Source organism: Pinus tabuliformis, chromosome 7 (genome assembly GCF_031772625.1).
Source record: "Pinus tabuliformis cultivar Carrire ecotype Pingquan chromosome 7, CPIR1, whole genome shotgun sequence".
NCBI classification, from domain to species: domain Eukaryota; kingdom Viridiplantae; phylum Streptophyta; class Pinopsida; order Pinales; family Pinaceae; genus Pinus; species Pinus tabuliformis.
In genome coordinates, this window is record NC_142293.1 from 1,296,438,514 (window position 1) to 1,296,454,327 (window position 15,814).

Here is a 15,814-nt window from a genome sequence, read left to right on the forward strand (position 1 = left end):
TTGTTAGGAGGGACGTCTGGGGGAGAAGTTTTGGCTTTGTGAATGTTGTTCCAGAGAATCAACATTGGTGGTATAGGCCATATGGGCCTCTTTTAGTATCCACTTCAAGTCCCCAAAAGACAATTAGTATTTATGATATCCATCATGTAGATCCTATGATCAACTGGGAGACACAAAGGCATGTAGCAAATATGAACTATTATAGCCCGCTGCAATGGAGAAATAAAGGAAAGGTAGTTGTAGCAAAAACTGAGGCTATTGGCCTTTGGGATGTTAATTCTATGGATCCTCATCCTCTACAATCTGTTGTTTTTCCAGGTAGAAATGTTTCAACTCTTCATGTGCAAAATTTAGATGTTGAATGCAGTGGCAGTGTAAGACAAAGTTATGGTGAGAGATTTTTGTCTGGGGGTATTTTTTTGTGTGTATCACAAGTAATTTTTGGGTCAAATAATCATTAGTTGTCGCATATCTTAGAAAGGTGAATGTGTAATCAATCTTTATTTTCCAAATGCAAGGAAATTTCTTCAGAAATGGAAGGTAATGACGGAGTCTTCCAAAACAAAGGTGCAATCAATGTATTAGACTTATGATTGCCTTCTGGAAAAGACCACAAAATCCCAACTTTTGGAAAGACTGAGAAATAAATTTATGCTCAAGTTGATTCAATTTTTGGAGGGATTGTAAATACAAGGTTCTCTTCAAAGGCACCAGTTCGATGGTACATAAATGGTCTATTTGGAAGGGAAAGTTTATTTGTGTTTATGTGTTCCCAGTGTCTAATGCCCACTCTGAACAACTTTATGCAACTCAAGTCTAGTGTCCTTCCAACTTCATGGTGTCTATTAATGGAAACGGGATATTTTATTTTTATTCTTATCAGGAGGATGGTATGCATTTTCCAAAAATGAAAGAAAGACACGCTTAAAATTAACATGCCTAATAGCAATATGCCATGTGTACCATGACCTTTAAGTGTTCATCCATACTGTGTCAATTCTGGTATCAAACAATAAAGATTTTCATTTGGCTTACAAGTCATAACCCACTAGGCTTAGTGCTCTTATTGAAACCCATATGTAAAACATGATGACAATAATTCAACAGGGTACTCTACAACCCCCCTTAATGAAGAAGAATAAATATCAGGATAAGTTCTACAAATTACATTGGAATCTTGACCATGCACCCATGGGGTACATCTCTCTCTTTTATGATTACTTGGCATAGCTCCAGACTAGGCCCTTACCTAAGCAAAGAAGCCCAATTCTAGTGAAATCAAAGTAGCCCAATTCAAGTGAAATCCTCAGAGACCTTATTTAATAGACTTCCTGAGCACTATGCTGCATATTCAAATGGCTTAAAATTTCTATGAGCAATAACTGCATTAAAAGGGTGACTCCCCATTCTCAAAAACACTGAAAAAAACCAAATGGAGAATCGGTTTTCACTAGCTTCTTGAAGTCTTTTATTATCTCAAGCTATGTGAAGCCAGACTCATATTGAAAATACTGCACAACAAGCTGAATCCTATTGTAATATGTACCATCTCTCCATGCACTAATTGCCTTCTCATAGAACATCCTTTTGCTAAAACTCACAATACAGAGACCACTGGGCCTAAGACTCATTCATAATTGGTTGTCCAGATTTCATTCAGGAATAGCATTTTCAGGAAATATGCAAACAAATATTTTGTTGCAATTGATAGACTATTACTCCTTGTCTATGTAGGTAAGGGTAACCTGTCAGCTCAAGCATCATCTCCATCCGATCTGAATGCCAAATACCAAACCTAACCACACTATTACAAGGAAAAACACAGTCCATTATTACTTCTGTATAAAAATGATAGGAAAAATCCAATTTTTACATTAGCAATAACTAAAAGAAGTTATGTTACATCAACTAGAATAGAGCTAAAAGCAGTTCTGTTACATCAACTAAAATAGAAAAAGATGGCATTAGACCAGGCCTAGAATTTGAAGTTTAACCGATTTTTTTTAATGTATTTTTATAATGAATAAAAAAATTTAAAATAGCTAATAAAAATCACAGTAATTTTGGTGTACATACGTTTATGTTAACCACTATAAATTAATTTATAATGGGTGATTGTAGATGTGTAGGTTCGTTAAGGTTGATTCCAGTTAAAGAAAACCCCTTTTCAACCTTGCAAAGTATTGTTTTCGGTTGAGAAGGAGTTGTTCCCTGATCATGATCGTCAAATATGTTCTGAGAATCTTCTATTTCAAGGGTTTCCCTATTAAATGTGTTAGGAAATTAATGAGAAATGTCTTTTATTTTCAGGGTTTTCCTATCAATTACCTCCAAAAAGTTGGGGCGATTGTTGGCTGATTAGAGCAACTAGTTCAAATGGCCCCTTTGGTAAAATTCAAATAGTAAGTGATTGGCCCCTTTGGTAAAATTCAAATAGTAAGTGATCCATCTTCCAAATGATGTTCTCTCGCAATAACCTTGGACAAACTTGGTGGTAGAGTGGTAGTTACAACCATGCTCTCAAATATTTTTCATAACCCAGGAGGAATTCAAAAGCTTATATTAACAAACGCAAGCGCAATCATGGGCTACTTGCAGGAGAGAAAATGCCCCTTTAGCTCCTCCTTCATATCATGTACGAATGTTGGGTGGGTTTGACACATACTCTGCCAACTTCACTAGTCCAAAAAATCAATCGAACCATGGTGGATACGTAGACTGGAAAGTCATCAATTTAAACATCTATATCAAACACGTTGGGAGGTTTACCAAGTGAAAAGTAAATAACAAAAGTGAATGAAGTATGAACTCTGGAATTTGTTTGACCATGACATATGATGTAGTAATTTGTTTTTCTTTGCATTTTATGATTAATGGTTATGCATGGAAACATTTTGTGCTTTTAAAATTTTGATGGCAGTTACCTTGAATCTTTTGACAGTTTTAATTTAAAAAAATGATTTGGGTAAATACTATGAAATGTGGTGTCTTTTGACAGTTTTAATTTAAAAAAATGATTTGGGTAAATACTATGAAATGTGGTGTAATGTATTTAAAAGATTGTTAATTTTCTTACTTCTATCTTTTTTGCTACTCTTTCCTATGCTCCCGCCTTACAACATTTATATATATATATTTATTTAGAACTCTAGTTTATTATTTACTATTTTATTTATTTATTATTATTATATATATTTATTCAGAACTTAGTTTATTATGTGGTGTAGTGTATTTAGAAAATTGTTAATTTTTTTACTTCTATCTTTTCTGCTACTCTTTCCTGCACTCCCGCCTTACAGAGTTTCTATTTCCTACACTCCTGCCTTACAAAGTTTCTATATATATTTATCTAGAACTCTAGGCCTTACGCCGTTTCTATATATATTTATTTAGAACTTTAGTTCATTATTTACTATTTTATTTATTTATTGTTATCCGGCCTTACGGAGTTTCTATATATATTTATTTAGAACTCTAAGCATTACGCCTTATGGAGTTTCTATATTTCTATTTCCTACGCTCCTACCTTACGAAGTTTCTATTTCCTACACTCCTCCGGAGTTTCTATATTTCTTAGAGAAACGCATATTTATTTGGAACTCGCCTTACAGAGTTTCTATATATATTTATTTAGAACTCTAGGCCTTACGGAGTTTCTATATTTTTATTTCCTACCCACCCGCCTTACGAAGTTTCTATTTCCTACACTTCACTCTAGGCCTTAGAGTGTTTCTATATATCTTTATTTAGAACTCTAGTTTATTATTTACTATTTTATTTATTTATTATTATCCTGCCTTACAGAGTTTCTATTTCCTACTGCCTTACGAGTTTCTATATATATTTATTTAGAACTCTAGTTTATTATTTACTAAGTTATTTTTTTATTATTATCCCGTCTTACGAGTTTCTATATATATTTATTTAGAACTCTAGTTTATTATTTACTAAGTTATTTTTTTATTATTATCCCGTCTTACAGAGTTTCTATTTCCTGCACTCCGGCCTTACGGAGTTTCTCTATATATTTATTTAGAACTCTAGTTTATTATTTACTATTTTATTTATTTATTATTATCTCGGCTTACGGAGTTTCTATTTTCTATATATATTTATTTAGAATTCTAGGCCTTAGAGTGTTTCTATTTATATTTATTTGGAACTCTAGTTTATTATTTACTATTTTATTTATTTATTATTATCCTGCCTTACAGAGTTTCCATTTCCTAGTGCCTTACGAGTTTATATATATATTTATTTAGAACTCTAGTTTATTATTTATTATTTTATTTTTTTATTATTATCCCGCCTTACAAAGTTTCTACGGAGTTTTGATATATTTATTTAGAACTTTAGTTTTTTATTTACTACTTTATTTATTTATTTATTATTTACTATTTTATTTATTATTATTATTATTATATTCTTTTGGGCCTAACAGGGGTGTCGAGGAGATTTGTCCCCATGAACTCCCAACTTGGGGGTACTTAGCAATGGGAACTCGACCAACTGTACTAACCCTTGGGGATTTTTATTATTATTAAGAGCATTACAATTTACTTGAGACATATATTTACTATTTACTATTATTATCTTTTCTTTTGTTTACTATTTATTTATTATTATTATTATTTTAAAGGGGCATTACAATTTACTTAAGACATTCAAATTTTGTGTGACTTTTCTCTTTTCACATATTTGATAGTAACATGAAACCATTTATGTTCATTTATGTGATGTCTTAAATTATCATTATTTATAAATGATCATTTATAAGGGCATAGTAAAAAAATAAAATTAACTTAACCAAATTTAAGTTAATGATATGTGTTATGTTTTAGATTATAATGATGTAAAAGTGTAGAGTTTTTTGTTTTTTGTTTTTATTTTTCGTTTTTTTTTTTTTAACTTGATTTATAGAGATTTGAACATCAATTTTTATGGTTTACATTATACTTCATAACATAGTAGTGTCTAATTGAATTTCTCTTTGTAAATTTATTTATAAGTGCACAATAAAATAATAATATTAATGTAAATAAATGTGAGTGAATGGTATGCCTTAGGGGTACTCTAACTATTTTATACTTTTCTTTTTTTAAAAAGAATTTTGTAACATAAAATTCAACAAGTTTTTCCTTTATTTAAAAGTTTTTTTTAATTTATCAAGAATTTAGTTTATTGATTTTTTTTAATTAATTGGATTATGCAGATTTTCATGACTCAGACTTATGAGTTAACAATTTTAACAAATCTTTTGATGGCTAGAAATATGTTTACGAAGAAGATTATTCAAATTTAACAACAAAAATTAAAGCCATTATAGAGAAGCTCATTGTGCGACTTGCAGGAATCGAACATGGATAGGGAGGGTCCCAATCATTCCTTCAAACCACTCAAAATAGGCCCAATCAACATAATTATATGTTAATAATTAGATAACATATATAAAATCTGGACAATTTCACTTATATAAATATTACACGTTATGTGATATATGATATTAAATGTAAATAATTAAATACGAAATACAAAATAAAACATTTGAGTCATGAGGTAATGTCTAACCTGCACCTTGATTAGACACTACCTAGATGTATATAAGTTATCTGGCTTGGGCACAGTAGTCCTTAGCATGACTAACTTTTTCCCCAAAGACTTTCCAATGAATGACCTTTACACGAATAGCCCTTAGCATGACTAACGTTTCCCCACAGACTTTCCAATGAATAACTTTTACACCATTGAATACTTTAACATAACACCATGTCACCATTTACTATACACTAAATAAATGAAAATGATATATATTTTTAACAACATTTCTTTAAAAAATTAATTAAAATTATACTTTCACTATTCATTGAATTAGTTTATTTTCCTTAAATTATTTATAAAAATTTAGTGCTTATGAACATTAATTAATATTGATGTCCGTTTCATATTAAAAAACGTTAATGTAAACGTTAATTTTTTTATTTTTTTTAAGCGAAGTTGCTGATTGCTGGTTATATTATTAACGATCAAAATTCTAGGCCAACAAGCTCACACATGATGAGGCAAGGTACCGAAATCAGCGTGTTAACATAATAATCAACGTTACTCACCAATCATAAGGCATGGTACCGAAATCAGCTTGTTAACATAATAATCAACGTTACGTAATTACCATAAACTAAATTACAATCATATGTGTGTTTTTTAGCCAGTATTGAGATAATTCACACGCCTAATTTATGGTTTGATTATCTGATTCAATTTTTGTTAGTAGATTTTCCAATCACTTTTAAGTGTCTTAACAGAACATCTTCTCACCTTTTACTCTTTAATCCAAATAAATGAAAAAGATATATATTAATAATAACAAAATCTTTGGGAAAAAATATGTTGACACATTTCGAACCACCCAGTGTGGTTCATCTTCAGGACAAGATGATGAATCAGATCCAGGCAATGAAATAAATAGATGAAGAGAGCAGTTAACTAGCCGTTAGAAAAAACAGCTAGTTTGACTCAGAATAATTATTTATTTATCACTATTTTATTTTTATTTTTGATTTAATTTTTATTTTTATTTTATACATCTTAATATTAATTTTTATAGTATAGATATATTTAATTTGATGTTATTCTAAATTCAAACTTTCCAAAATACATATATATATATATATATTCTTATTATAGTATTTTTAAATTCTTTTTAAACTGGGTAAAACCTAAAAAATAAAAATAAAAATAAAAACAATAATAAATAAATAATTATTCTTAGTCAAACTACGATATTACTCCTATGTGATTTTTTCCGAAATATTAAAAAATATATATATTTTTAACAAAATTCCCTTTAAAAATTAATTAAAATACTCTACTACCAAATAAGTGAAAAGATATATATTTTTAACCAAAAAAATCCCTTTGAAATATGTATAATTAGTTGCATACTTTCACGATTAATTGCATTATTTTATTTTCTTTGAATTATTTATAAAAATTTAGAACTGGAGGATGATTATGAACCTTAATTAATATTGGTACCGGTTTCATATAAAGAAACGTTAATGTGATTGTTAAATTTATTTTTTCAGCTAAGTTGCTTATTTCTGGTTATATGATTAACAATCTATTTTCTATGTCAAGAATCCCACTCACCAATGATAAGGCAAGGTACCGAAATCAGCATAATAATGAACGTTACGTAATTACCATAAACTAAATTACAAGAGCATGTAGCGAAAGCATTGCTACGAATATTAGAATACCATAAACTAAACTACAATAACATGTAGCCAAAGCATTGGCAGCTAAATTAAAGCCATTAGGGAAAATAGGAAAGCCACTGTACATAAAACCCCACGGTACCTAGCCTCTTCCTACGCTTCATCGCTGGACTACAGTGGAAAGCTTACCCTCAACCTTGGATAAGCAAACAGCGGAACTTGCCTTGGAATCGTCAGCCCACACACTTCCGTCATATCGAGCTGCGACGGATCACCTTCAACTCTCCAGTTAAAAGTGTGCATCAGCTGAGCCAATGCGAGTTCAATGGTGGGAATAGCCATGGGTGCCCCTGGGCATCCTCTCCTTCCTGCCCCAAACGGAATCATACGGAAGTCTGATTGATCTGCTGAATTCACATGTTCATCCTTCATGAATCTCTCCGGCTTGAATTCGGAAGCATCTGCCCCCCACACATTGGGATCCCTTCCTATAGCCCACACATTCACAATCAACATTGTTTTCCTAGGGATAGAGTATCCGCCTGCTGTAACAGCCTCTACAGATTCATGAGGAATGGCTAGCGGAACCGCTGGGTATAATCTTAGCGTCTCTTTCACTACGCAGTGGAGGTATTTCATCCTCACTACGTCGGATTCAATCACTTGGCGATGTTTGCCCACTACATCTTCGATTTCTTGCTGCAATCTCTTCATGTCATGTGGATGTCTGAGCAGCTCACTCATTGCCCATTCTAGTGTAGTTGACGTTGTCTCCACCCCGCCCGCAAACATGTCCTGAACAAATACAGATCCAATTAATGCAAAAAAATTGATTGATCATGTCCTGAACAAATACAGATCCAATTAATGCAAAAAAATTGATTGATCATGTCCTCAACAAAATATATCAACGCACACAAAATGGAAAAATATATCAACGCACACAAAACTTGTATAAATTTTGTATCAAATGTTGCAAATGAAGTGGCATATCTATGAATATGAACATTGTATTAACACTATGATAAAGGTAATGTATTAATTACATGTGATTAAGTTATTTAAATGATGTGATTGGGGACTACAAGAGAATAATTGATGTTATGCAAAGGTTATATTGATGTTGCAAAGGGTTATGTATATCAGTGATATGAAAGTTATATAAATGAAGCAATAAGACGTGATATATCAATGCATTTAAATCTTTTATCAACATTGTGGTGAAAGGTGTATTAAAACAATGCGATGAGGTGATATATTGGCACACCTAAAGCTTGTATCAACGTTGTGGTAAAAATTTATATTAATAAAATGTAGCGGAGACTATATTAAATCTAGGAAATGGAGAAATACCAAACAATGTGATGGAAGTAGGTATTAAAATACATTGTGATGGATATTTCAAATAGTGAAATGAGAGGATATATCAAGGAAACGATGAGGTTGTATAAGATGTTACAAGATGATACTAGCGATAAGGTTATTAATTCCACTGATGTTATATATCAATACATGTAAGGATGTATCAGTGCATGTGAAAGGATGTATATTAAATGCATGAGATGGATAGCATATCAAAAACGGGTTGTGATGATACTATGTCTAAGGTAGTGATAAGTTTATGATGAATGTTGCATTGAAATTTATATGTCAAATGTAATTATTGCACTTTTCAATTCATAGATGGAGAATGGAAATTCTCCATGGTGGGAACTTAAAGAATTATGAAGGTGATTAGGATAATCCTTTAGCAATTGCATAATTTTGTGCTAGATGCGATATAGAACATGTAATCATGGTCCATCCTCATCATCATGAAATTATTAAAAGGTGGTAATTGATATGGTAGAATAACTAAATGTAAACACACCCTATTTGAAATTAAATAAATTACACAAACCTTCACAGAGGTAGACAACAGAATACCAATAGGAGCAACACTAACCAATATGCAAGAATTAGGATTTATTATCCACTATGTAGTGGGATTGTCAACGAAGATACATTTCCTATTATTGAGTTGCTAAATCCTCATGGTGAATGGAGGAACAATAGAGAGGAGTCATAGTTGAGCTAGTTATTGAAGAATATTTGGAAAAGAACTTAAGGATTTGTTAATTCCTACAAACTGGTTGTGTAGGATAGTATTGGTTGTGCTTTTATTGAATATATGCAACATTTTCCATACCAAAAATTAGACTGTATGAAAATTCAATGCATAATGGTTGATAGGGTCAGTTTTTTGGCAATATATCAAGAGTGGGAAGGAGATGCATATAACATTCTTTCATCACCCACTAGCTTGATCATGGAAACGATGGTCTTGAAGGAAAAGTTAAATGTCCCATTAGGTTTTCTCGATCTGAGATTGATTGTTCCTAGCTACATTCTCGTCAACCTTGGGCTCTATGTGAAGGGCTTAGAGTGACAACAACTCAGGATTAGATTATGGCATATATTAATCTTTCAAGATAGCATCATTTAGGAGGATATGGGAAATTTTTGGTTCCTTACTACATTTACAATGATGATATCTTGAAAAATCTCCTAAGTTAAGCTATACCATCCGCTGGGTGATATTGATGTGTTGTTAAACCAAAAAAAATCCAAGTTGTGCACAGTTAGGCAAGGTCACCTTATCAGGATATTAATAACTTGATCACTTGATGAATGTAGCAAAAATGTCTCATCTTACATAGAAATCATAGCCACCATTAGTCAATTCAAGAAAATAATGTGAAGGTCGGTTACAACTCCATGCAATAACAAGAGGATAAATCCACTCATTCAACAAACACTAACAACCATTTTATTCATAAGAAAGGGAGGAATGACTACTATTATTACATTTTATTTTGTTGAAATTTTTTGTGGAGTACCATAATTATTAGTTGCATGCATGCAAGAATGGAGTTTCTTGATGATTGCTACAACATATGAATTCACACAATATGGCATTAATCCATTTTGTTTTAGTTGTCTCATTAGAAATATTATTTTTTTTCTAACAGTTGATTCGAGTCGAAAAATGTCATGGATCCTCAACATTATGGTCATAGGACTATATAGAGTGAAATTTTGAAATTTCTAGAAATAAAACATTCATTTAAAAATTATTGAATAATAATGAGGCACTTTATAGAGTCTGCACCTTTGTTTGTGGCGATGATCATCATTATTTCCTATTTTTCTTGTCATTATTTCAATTATTATGGTCTAGTTATTTTTGCAAGAACATTACGGGGAATTTAAATGTAAACTCATACATTATTAAAATGAAGCTTGATTTTAAATGACAAAACTAACAAACCTTTTTAATTACAATAATACTGCAAAGACATTGTGTATATGGTTTGGGTTCACATGATGTAGTTATCTCTCATATTTTCATTGATACCATGAATCCTAAACAAGGTGTAGTTGGTACCATTCAAAGGTCAGAACTATCAGGACAGTTACTAAGAAAATAAAGCCTCATGTTATGGCATCAAAGATTATTAATTCTCTTTGGCATATTACAAATGTTATTTTATGAAAATATCAAATGATAAAATTAGTCCAAGAGTTATTTAGAATCTAAGAAGTTTTATATTCAAATGGGAAATGAGGGAATCTCAAAGTTCAATGAGCTTTTTGGGAATTTGAATCCATTTTCTTAAATACCCTCCCTTGCCTCACCCATTGGGGATTTTTGGTATTTGAATCCTAGCATACTTGTAACATTCAAGGCTTTGAGTGTGTCTTCTCTTGGTAGTTGATAGGCTAAGTGACATTGAGGCTAGGAATTTTTCTTTAAAGATGATATGAACTTCTCATTCCACTTTTGTATTTTTAGAGGCTTGAAGTGCATGTTCTTAGATTTATCAACATTTAATGAGAAGCTCTTCACTTCTTGCATTGATTCCCATACCTATTATTGGAATTTGTAATGGTTATCCAACGCTTTTTTTATGGATGCATTTGTGTTCACATATTGGTTACATGTTAATGAGCTAATTTGCTACATGTGTCTTGTATGTTTACTTAGGATCTCTGCTCTTTTATTCGACGCAAATGTTGGTAATTAATTGTAAACTAATTTTCAGTTGGTTTCTAGCACTTTTTTGCTTTTGTATGTCTTAGTTAGCCTTAGATATCTGATTCTTTATTAAGACAAGCCCCTTATCATTGTTTTGTTGATAATTCCTTCTATTATGTTCCACAAGCTATCAATTCAAGGTTGATTTCATCCTCGTTCTTTTTCCATTTTGTTGATTTGCAGTAGCATCAGATGTGCTTTAGCCGTGAAATTCGGTGCAGAGGTTTGGGCACATGAAATATCCAATACACAGAAAGGGTTTGGGAAGATTCCAAACAGTTCAAGAGATATTAAAATAATTAATATTTTTAATGGAGTCCGTAAGTCTAAACTTTGGGAAATTAAAATATTAATGTGGATTAATATAAAACTATGTTAGAATGGTCCAAAAGACATGGATCAAGCTAGATCTAATCTTAGTTGTTGATTAGGGACTTAATCTCATCCGTTGATATGTCAACAAGAAAAGTATAAGAGGAGGCTTGAGGGTCACTTGGAGAGTACACCAGAGGATCAGTCATTCTATTCTCTAGAGCAGGGTTTGCTATAAGAGATAGAATCATTGATCGGGAGGACAACTGAGGGGCATTGAGTACAGAGAAATAGAGAAGGCGGAGAGTGTGTCGAGAGAGTAGCGGAGCAGCCAAAGAGGGTGACACAGAGCCAGCAAGGGCTCACGCAGGGCCACACAGAGGCAGCCACTTGTTGCGCAGAGCACTAGAGGGGCCAGCGTGGCTGACGCAGAGGCTCCCAGAGCTGACACAGGGCCTCCTCGGGCTGACGTAGGCCAAGGAAGGCTAACGTAGGGGCAGCACTGTGCTAGGAGTGGCTGACGTAGTCCAAATTGGGCAAATGCTAGGGTTGCAGAGTGTTGGCATTATGTTTCTGGTATGGCTCTATGATTCATGTGCTGTACTTGATGGCAACTCATACAGGTGGCAATGCTCTGATCAGGCTCTCAAAATATTGGAAATTAAGAGGTATGCAGGAGAATAGTTCAAAAGGTGCGTACCCGCAGGTACGCCGGCCAGGAAGTGCGTTCATACCCGCAGGTGACCCGTTCATGAGGTGCGTACCCCCAGTTCACTCACTTCAAGGCAGAGAAGCGCGCTCACGTGGGGTTTCTTATGTTTGGCCCATGGTATTAAGCCCGTCGTTCTTGTTTCCATGGTTTTGGCCCGTGGTATAGGATCTAATTTGACTATAAATAAGGAAGGAGATCACTTGGCCAATGTATCTTTTTCAAATTGAATATCTTAAGATCTGAAATATTGGGTTATCAGTTTAGAAGCTTGATCTATATAAAAGTGAGGTTGAAAGTGAATCTATGAAGCGTGATCTCTCGGGCGCATGATCAGATCTGGGCATCTGACTATCTGTGGCACACTGGTGGACTGCCAATTCGGCCCTAATCAGAGGTACGCAGGTGATTAACGGTGCAAGTGCGTGGGTACGCAGAGCAAAAGAAGGAGCAGTGCGTGGGTACGCAGAGCAGAAGAAGGCGCAGTGCGTGGGTACGCAGCACGATAGAGGTTCAGGTGCGTAGGCACAGTAAAAGTACGCAGCGCTTCAGAAGCCGCAGGTGCGTAAGTACGCAGCGCGATAGCATCTATGGGTGTGTGGCTATAGTAGAAGTACGCGACGCGATAGCATCTGTGGGTGCGTGGCTACAGTAGCAGTACGCGGCGTGATTGAAGAAACAGTGCGTGGGTATGCGGTGCAGCAGAAGGCTCTCTACGGGTATACGCAGGGGAGTAGAAGGTGAAGTGTGGAGCCACGCAGGCCAGAGAAAGAAAAATTGCGTATCTGTATTAAGGCATTTATTTGACTGACTTTCCTCTGTTGATAAGGTGTTCTGGGTTTAGTTTACTGTTACTATTGACCTGGTTACTGCAGTTGACTGGGTGATTTACTTGTACTTGATGATCACTTGATGTTTATGGATCCAGTTTGAAAATTTATGAAAAGTGGTCCTTGAAAGAAAAAGGGGGTTGTAGCTCCCTTCCAGAAGAGACTGGAAAACGAGAGAGAGTTGTAGCTCTCTGCAGGATGCAGCCTGCATACTGGTAAAGGACTGCACCAGTACAAAACCATTGTAAAAGGAGTTTCTAATTTGAAAGAAGATAGAGACATATTGCAGCAGGTGGTTTTCACCCACATTGGGTTTCCACCTTATATCTGGTGTTCTTTGGTGTGACTATCTGTTTTTCTTGTTCATGCTCAATATATTACGGTACTGACATGCAAAAATAATTCAAAGTATAAATAAGGAAGATTTATTAAAAGAACTAGATAATACTGATTCACCCCCCCTCTCAGTATTATTTCCAGCAATTGGTATCAGAGCAGGTCCTTCAGAGAAGCTTGATCGCTTGAAGGAAGATCATTCATCATGAGCAACTATGAGAGGGAAGCATCAATCAGGCCACCAATTTTTGATGGGACAAACTTCAATTATTGGAAGGTAAGAGTTACTGCCTATCTTCAATCTCTTGGTACAGAAGTTTGGGATATCATAGATACAGGCTACACTTTTCCTTCAGCTACTCCTACAGATACGACCGAAAAGAAGAAATATGAAACAAATGCTAAAGCAGTCAATACTCTGCTGGGATGCTTATCTCAAACAGAATTCGTGAAGGTTATGCAATATAAATCCGCAAAAGAAATATGGGACAAGATTGTCTTGAGCTACGAAGGAGATGAACAGGTAAAGCGTGCTAAACTTCAAACCCTCAGGATTCAGTATGAGAATCTCAGAATGTATAATGATTAAAGTGTGGCTAACTATTTCCTTCGGGTAGACGAGATTGTTAATTGCATGAAAAACTTGGGTGAAGAAATAAAAGAGGCTATTGTGGTTGAAAAAGTTTTAAGATCATTGTCCCCCAAGTTTGAATCTAAAGTGTCTGCAATAGAAGAAAAGGAAAATCTACGAATTCTTACTATGTCTCAGCTACACGGAATTCTAACTGCTTATGAAATGAGAAAGGGAGGTCCATCAGACAGGAGAGAAGCTGCTTTCAAGGCTTCAAGCAAAGGAGACTGCTATGAAGCAAGTCACGTGCCAGAAGAAGAAGAAGAATCAAATTTTGTCAGAAATCTTCAACGGGGTACTGGAAGGTTCAGAGGTAAGTTACCTTTTAAATGTTTTGCTTGTGGAAGAGTAGGTCATTATGCTGCGAAATGTCCTCATAAGGATAAGATTGACAAAGGAAAGGAACCTGCTAGATGGAGCAAGAAACAGAATGCAAATAAGAAAAGCTACTACACTCATGAGGATAGTGATGGTCTATCAAATAGTGATGAAGATGAACGAGGTAATGACTATGAACTTTTAATGGCATTTGAAGATGATGATTACATGGATGCTATAGATGTGGATAGCTTTCATGAAGAAATTTCTAGACTCAAGACATTTATAGAAGAAAAGAATATGATCATTGATACTCTACAATTTCAGATTGATGAAAAAGAAAAATATCTTGAAGAGTTAGAAGGTGAAATTGTTGGTCTTAGAAAAGAGATTGAGAAAACAAAGGCTATTAATCTTAAGTTTGTCAAAGGATCTGAAACTCTGGATGAGATCATCAATGTACAACGTTCTCCACTAAACAAGACAGGTCTGGGGTATAATGGAGAAACTTCTCAAGCATCCACCTCAAAGAGTTATCTTGATGCAGCAAGAAGGAATGAGCAAAAGCACAATGTAGATCACCAGGTAAAGCAGGGACCAATTACAAACAAAGACTATCAGGTAAACTAGGGGCAATCCATCTTAAGGATGAACAAAAGCTACAACCAGCCACAGGTAAAATCCTCTCAATTTGCTTCAAGAATGAATGACAATAGAAATTACAATCGTTTGGCCGGAAGATTTGATAACCGCAGAAGTTTCTTTAATGGACAATGCTTTTCTTGCCATTACTTTGGTCACAAAGCAGCTCAATGTGTTGCATATAAAACGATCATGACTAGAGAAGCTCAAAAACAAAGAAGTATGACCGGGATTACAAAAAGGACCTATAACAACTTTTCGGTTCTTGAAAATGAAGTTGAATGTTCTATTTGCATTAAATTTGGTCATGAAGATTCTGAATGCAGGAGCATGTTTCAGCAGACAAAGGAACAAGCCTCAAGCACCAAAACATGGAGAATAAAGGAACCACAAACAGAAAGATGTGGGATAGCATTTTATGCAGAGGGACAGGAAAATCTATGGTACATTGACAGTGGATGTTTGAAGCATATGACAGGTGATAAAGAAAAACTTGAATCATATTCTGCTTTAGAAAAGGGAAAGAAAGTTTCTTTTGGAAATGATACTCCTGCAGCTATAAAAGGAAAAGGCACTGCTCAGTTAAAAGAAAAGGTTAAAGCTGGAAATGTTTTGTATGTTGATGGATTGAAGCATAATCTTTTGAGTGTTAGCCAAATGTGTGATCAAGGAACCGAGGTGATATTTAGATCAAATGGATGTCTTGTTCGTGATCTTGATACAGGTAAAACGGTGATCAAA

General features: G+C 34.1%; 1 pseudogene; it reads right to left on the reverse strand.

The window, feature by feature from the left end:
• Positions 1–7,388: 7,388 nt before the first annotated feature.
• LOC149252255 (cytochrome P450 750A1 pseudogene) lies at positions 7,389–8,009 on the reverse strand (annotated as a pseudogene).
• Between the last annotated feature and the right edge of the window lie 7,805 nt (positions 8,010–15,814).